This window comes from Nannospalax galili, unplaced genomic scaffold, assembly GCF_000622305.1.
Source record: "Nannospalax galili isolate Female #2095 unplaced genomic scaffold, S.galili_v1.0 scaffold1169, whole genome shotgun sequence".
NCBI lineage: Eukaryota > Metazoa > Chordata > Mammalia > Rodentia > Spalacidae > Nannospalax > Nannospalax galili.
Window position 1 is genome coordinate 1,553,221 of NW_008360301.1, and position 7,409 is coordinate 1,560,629.

Here is a 7,409-nt window from a genome sequence, read left to right on the forward strand (position 1 = left end):
CCCCTCTCTCTCTTTATGGGACTTTTTGATACTCTAATATTCCCCCCTCTGAAGAGATAACCCATTTTAGGGATTAGATAAAAGCTCCCAAATACTTTTGACATTTTTGGCCTTTGGAACAAGGACATTTTGACTTTTATCAAAGAAACTGGCTACTTTTCTTTGGGCTAACTGCCTAGCCAATTCTTATCTCATATTCTTATCACACTATCCTCTGAAGAGAATGCCCAAATTGCCAGTAGGGAATCAGGACACAGACTGCTCTGGCTTCTTCCATGCTGAACAGAGACTCAGGGTGAGGCAATTGGGGTACTCCTTCAGTGGGTCTATCTAAAAGACTCCCAAATTGCATAACTCTTATCTATAAGGAGAAAAGAAAGTCCTTGATTGGTGAATAGGAGATGTGAAGGAAAAGTAAAGGCAAGAATAATTAGCATTACAAGTTCTAGACAGGGAACTAGAAAAAAGAACAGGGCAATTTTCAAATGTTCTTATTAGAGTCAATTGGAATTTCTTGATGAGAGTTTCCAAAATCATCCCTCTATTGGGTTCCTCTTCATTTTTCTTTTGTCTGCCAGGGCTAGACTTGAGAGTGATGGACTCAGGATTTGTTTTCAGGCACTTTGGTAGCTGTTGGAGTGGCTATCTTATCCAGAGAGATGCACACAATAACCTCCAGTAGTTCAGATGGCTCTTTCCAAGAGAGGTTGGTGGGGTCCTTTATCATCAGATGAGAACAGCTGATTGTCATTCTTTCTGCTGGATGCAAACATTTACACAGAAACTACACACTCATATCATATGTGGGTTTCTTTGATCTGACTTGGTAGCAGTGCAAACTGAGGGAGTGATTCGTGTGAAGCTAGTGTGTCAGTGTAGAAGTACCATGGAATTAAGAGGACTCTGGACTTAATTTAATTTTATGAGAGCTGGTTTTTAATAGCTCGGTTCTTTCGAGGTGTGTATTCATTGGTAAGTTATATTTATGTTCTCATTTCAACCTTCTTCTCTTTTTTGTGAATGATAGAAAATGAATACTTAGTCCACAAGTTCTTTGAGGCTTAGACCATGGAGCAGAGTGCTTGCTCTATAAAAAGTCTTCAAAGCAGCCGGGCGTGGCCACCACGCCTTTAATCCCAGCACTTTGGAGGCAGAGGCAGGTGGATGTCTGTGAGTTCAAGGCCAGCCTGGTCTACACAGTGAGTTCCAGGACAGCTGAGACTACAGGAAGACCCTGTCTCAAAAAAAAAAAAACCAAAAAATAAAAAAGTCTCCAAAGCAAAGGCAGTTGCTGACCTCAGTAATTTTGTCTGATGACACACAGATATTTAGAAAATCTTTTATTTTACTTCATAGTGTTACTTATTGATTTTATTGTTCATGAGTGTGACATAAGTACAAGTTGAAAAAAGGGGGGTTATTTGATAATTGAAATGTGTAACTCCCTTCCCCTGAATTATTTTGCTTTCTTCCTTCTCTGTAATGTGGTTACTTCCCTTCCATTTAGTTAATAAGCATTCATATTGTTGAAGACTATTTAATAGTACACTGTTTCATAACTTCGGACAAGAAACCCTTATCTTATAATCTAACCCTGGGTTTATTTTCATCCTGCCCACAGAGCCACAGGATAAGCAAAGGAGTTTATACCTCTCTTTCGACATGTTAGAGAAGAAAACTCTTCTAAAGTATTTCATTTTAAGTGATTTTGTTACAGAGTGATAAAATATACATGTCATAACTCATACCATTTCAATGGTTTTGAGGGACAACTTGGAGTGTTGTGATCAATTGCAGTGCCATGTTGCCATCACTACTGTCCACATCCAGAGCTCGTTCACCGTCTGAAACATAAACTCTGCACCATTAAACAGTGCCTGCCTGTGCTGCCCTCCTCTTGGTCCCTGGAAACCTCTATTATATGGTCTTTCTCTATGAATTTGACTTTTCTAGGTATCTCAAATATGTGGAATTGTGCAATATTGGTTCATTTGTGAGTGGTCTATTTCATATAGAATGCTTTTAAAATTCACCCATATTGGGGCTGGAGGGATGGCTCAGTGGTTGGGAACACTGGTTGTTCTTGCAGAAGACCCGGGTTCAAATCCCAGCATCCACATGGCAACTAACTGCCCTTAACTCCAGTTCCAGGGGATCTGATGGCCTCTTCTGTCCTTGTGGGCATTGCACGACATGGGTGCACTTACCTGCATGCAGGCAATACATGCATACACATAAAATAAAAATAATAAATAAAAATATTTTAAAATTCACCCATATTGTACATATATTGAAATTTCATTTCCTTTTATGGCCTAACAATATTTTTTCAAATATACCTATTTATCCTTGCACCTGTTGCTTCCACCCTTCTGTTACTGTGAATAATGACCTCATATATCCTGGAGTACACATATAGTGTGTGTTCTTGCATTCAGCCTCTTCAGCTGTTTATGTATTCAGAAAATGAATTGCCTTGTTCTGTGGTAATACTATGTTTAAATTTTTATGGTTTTTTTTTGGTCTTTTTGAGACAGGGTCTTCCTGTAGCCCCAGCTGGCCTGGAACTTGTTATACAAACCAGGCTGTTCTTGATATCACCAGGCTGCGTGCCTCTGCTGGGATTAAAGGTGTGTACCACCATGCCCAGTGCTATGTTTACATTTTTGGAGTTACTTGCCTATTTTTCTAAAGTCTGTACCACTTTAGAATCCCACCAATGCATGAGGTTTCCAATTACTTACATGCTTACCATGGCTTGGCATTTTATGTTTTTGACAAGAGCCATTCTAATAGGAAAGAAGTGGTGTTGCACAATGCTTTTATTTGTAATTCCCTAAAGGCTAATAATGCAGAGCATTGTTCTGTATATGTGTACACACACAAAACACACTCATATCTGTATTTGTGTGCATATATATTTCTGAAAAATATTCAAGGTTTTGCACAAGTCAAATTCTGATTTGACATGCCTCTTTTATATTGTTGAATGGTAGGAGTTCTTTATATATATGGAATACTGTTCCTTAATGGGTGTACACTTGACAAATCTGTTGTCCCCTTCTGTGAGTTGTTTTGTTGTTCCTTTGATGGTGTCCTTTACTGCACACATATTTCGAGAAGTCCAACCAATCTCATTTTTGTTTTGCTTTTTGGTTGCTATTGCCTATTTTGTTTAAGTGATTAAAAAATGAAGCCCAGACTTATACTGAATGTTTCTGATGTACCCTTGAGAAAACAGACTTTTCTCTCTACCAGTATTAATCTTACCCACCAGCTGTGTAGAATGACCTTGCTAACCCACTTCTAACTTCTCCTTGGGTCCAACCTCAGCTGACACACAACTCCATTGCTTCTCTTCATCATCACTTGGATGCCAGCATTTATTTATTTACCCTTTCATTCACGTCTATGCTGTCTGCTGAGCATATTTCCCTTCATACCTACCACCCTCCCTTTTCTCTGGAACTCCAGTCAGCCCCTTTGTCCTCCTACACAGTTTTACTTCTATTTTCAAGTCATATGTACTTGAGCACATATGATTTTATGTATCTCTATATTAAATTTTTCTTTAATTTTTTAATAATCAAATTTGTTTCATACATGTATAGACTGAATTCTGTGCACAATGAATATAATGTATATAATGAATTCTGAGTAGTTTCATCTCTAGCCTTTTTATCTCTTTCCCATCCCACTCAAACCCCCTCCCTCTCCTGTCTACGAATCTTTGTCACATCCATGTCTCTTTATTTTAAGACCCACTGACTTTAGCTAGGGCTATCTGTGTGCCCATAGGTTTGGAACTAGCCATTGGAGCCTAGTAAACTCACCAGCTGGTACTCACCTGAAGTCAATGACTGCCCCTCCCCTAGAATGTATAGTAGTTCAACTGGGGGGGGGCAGGCCCCCATGAACCCTGCTCTGATCCTTGGCTGGCTGTCATCAGCCAGTTTTGTGAAGGCCCAGTACACCTAGTCACATCTGCTGCGAGATAAATATGACTGATTTTATATGGCCAAAAGAAATGTTAACAGATTCTTGATACTTTACCCAAGGTTTCCTGTAGAGAGTGACCTCAGTTGTAGGTCAAGTGGTCTGGGTTGGGAGTGGGGTCAATCTACTGAGGGACACTATCTTTGAGTGATGCGGAGAATATACACAGGACCAAATCCTTAAAGATCCAGCTCTTGGTTTGTCTACAGCCTGCCTTCATGGGAAATTTGCATTAGATACTGCATATTAGCATCATGTGTTTATAACACGCATTTCTGCTCACAAATACTGAGGTATTTATGAAAGTTAGATTTTCTAGATTAAAGTTTACTGCATTGAGGTATTTTTCATGCTGTTTGCCTTTTAAGACTGAAATATATAAACCTGAAATCTTAGTGAATTGACCTGGAATGTTGCAATATATACACATCTGCGTTCATGTTAATAGATTGTTCCTGAGGAGTTCTTTTGGGTTTGACTCTCCTTCAATTTTCAGATGGTTTACTGCTTGTCTATTAGTTCATTTCCTACATTTTTCTTCCCAGTCTTCAATTATATGGGGGTTTTCCTCTCCTGGAAGGCATTTGGAATGAAATGTTGATGAGTGGGGTCTCCCTGGTGATCAGTCAGCACGCACTGATCTGTTTATAGCTGGCAACAGTTAATCATGTGTGTTGCGGCATTCAGAAGAAGAGTTACCGCTCCCTCCATTTCTCTCTGTGGTTCTTTCTTCTAAACACTGCTCACCCAAGCAGCTCACCCTCCTGGTGAATCTGCTGAGATTTACATTAGAAGTTTGTTTTTTTGGTTAATGCTTCACATTGCAGTGGGCAGTGATGCTTTGCCACATTAGCCATTGGTGATTGTGGAGATTCAGTACCAGGACAGTCAACTGAGATAGGTTTTGGCATCAGACACAACCAGCGAGTAGGTATCAGCTCATGACCTGAGCAAGCAGCTCAAGCTGTCCTGGCAGAATCACACTGACTTCACAGGTTTCCATAGACTTGTCAACAACGCTTTGTAATCCTGTCTCAGACTCAGGATAAGAGAATAAGTGCTAGATGTTACAGCAAACAAACCTCCAAGTCCTATGGATTCATATACTAGAATTTGTTTCTTATTCTTGAAAGCCTAATGAATGATTTAGGCTTCTTTGCCTATGCAGTCGCTCGGGAATCCAGGGTGACAGAGTCTACCATCACCACCATGTACCTTCCAGTGTGTCAGCATCTAGCCAGAAGAGCAGGAGGGAAGGGGAGAGAAGGAGAGAGACAGAGACAGACAGAGACAAAATATCACCATTTAGACAAGCCTGACAATGCATTTAATTTCTGTCGCTTTTCCTTGGCAATTATCTGATTAGAGGCTACAAAGGCCAGTGGGAAAAGTAGTTGGGTTACGTATCCAAAAACAAAGGAAAACCATTTTGGCACACAAGCTCCTCAGTCTCCTCACTGTGGGTAATATGAGAGAACCTCTTAATCTGCTATAATCTAGTGGGAGAGGCAGAGAAACATAGAGGAAGACATCCAAAAATAATTATGAGCTGAAAGTTATAGTACTGACACTAGATACAGGGGAGATGCAAACAAAGACAACAGTGTACTAAATTAAGTAGGAAAGATCTTTCTAGAGATGAGCCTGACCATCTGGTATAAAACTTCCAGTTCTCTTAAAGACTAACACATAGAGAGGAGGAGACAGGCTGATGTAGAGCATTTTATTTGTATGTTCCAAACTCGTCAATGATTTTCAACATGTTCAAAGTCAAGTCTGAAGTTTCTACCCACAAAGAGGTAGAAACTTTGGTGTCTGCCTCCTGTGTGGACTGTGGTGTTTATGAATCTTTCTGACAGAATCATCTTTCATCTGAAGTCTACAGGCTGCTTCCTAGCTTTGTTTCCTGGCATCCAAAGGTTAGATCCTGAAACGGGCCTTTGTGGGCCATCTGTCCAGAAGATCCAGCTTAGAATACTGTCCAAATGCTCATGATTTTGATGTTTCTTCATGAAGACAGTCTGTATGAAGTATGTGTTTTTGCTCGTCTGTTTTATCTTCCCCAAGAGTTCCTGAGGGCTGGAACTTCACCCATTGTATCTGCTCTGCGTTCATTCCCTGCACCTGGGAAAGTGTGTTTCATGACAGATACTGAACAGGCATTTCTTTGGTGCAAAAATAAATGAATAACGTATTTGGGGAGAGATTCAGAAGGCTTTCAGTTTAAACTCTGAAGCTACACAGTGTCACTAATCTCCCTCAGCTCTGGGTCCAGGGCTTGTGAACCTCTAGGTTGTTTGCAGTGGTGATTTTGAATAATGCCACTGCATGTTCTGTTGAGCTAGATTTTTCTCACATGACATTTGGGGCAGAGACCAGGAGACTGGGAGTTGGAAAACTGTGCTGTGGTCCTGGAGATGCTCCAATCACATCTCCGCAACAGAGCCCTGCAGTCTTCACACTTCAAGAAAGAGGTTAATCTGCATGACCTCTTTCTAAGAGTCTGACCAAATCGAATGTGAGAGGAAATGAAGCTACTGAGGCAAAGATGTTGTCGAGTGTGGAAACTGCAAGAGGATTTTACTCACCGCTGCTGAAGGTCAGACTGCAGAGTTCTCACAGACCGGCAGCTATGAAGCCTCTCTGCTTCTCTCAGGTGGGAATACCTCATGTGACTGGTCAGTTAAAACAGGATTGGGGTCTGCCAATGAACTGTCCCACAAGCAAGTATTTTATAGAAATTTCCAGTGAAACCTGTTCACCTTTTTAAGGAAAGTTTCTAGCACAAACTGACCACTGACATGAATAAATACAGAAAGGAACCTCCTAAGTTGAAAAAATAGTCTTTTCCAATACACAAAGTGCCCAATAATTTGCTGGGTAAGGTGTTTGTTTAGTTTTAGGATATAATCAGAGGTGGTGATGGATTACATATTTCTTTCATGCAAAGTTAAGGCTCCTAAAAGGAGCATCTGCACATGGTATGACATGTTTAAAAAAAAAGAAACAGTTGAAGAAATGGGAGATATACTCCATTTGGGCAGCATAAACAGAATCAGCTTTTTCAAATTTAGAGATCTAGAAACTGGAGGGGTAAACGAACAATGAATGCTTTAGCATGAGCGAGGCCCTGTGTTCCATCTTAAGCACCAAGATAAAGGAATAAGTGAAGGGAAATTAGAGATTCTTTATGTAGAAAAGATTCAGTTTTCTAGACATTCTCAGGAAAACAGGATTCTCGGTTAGAAACTTCTAGAAAACAAATGTAAGTACGGTGTGGTGTGTGTGTGTGTGTGTGTATATATGTGTGTGTAATTTTTTTTACCCTCAGCCTCTAGCCACAATCACTCTAAGAACAAATTTGGAGAATAATGAGCTCACATCACAGGGAAGGCACTGTGTCAGCATGGTGT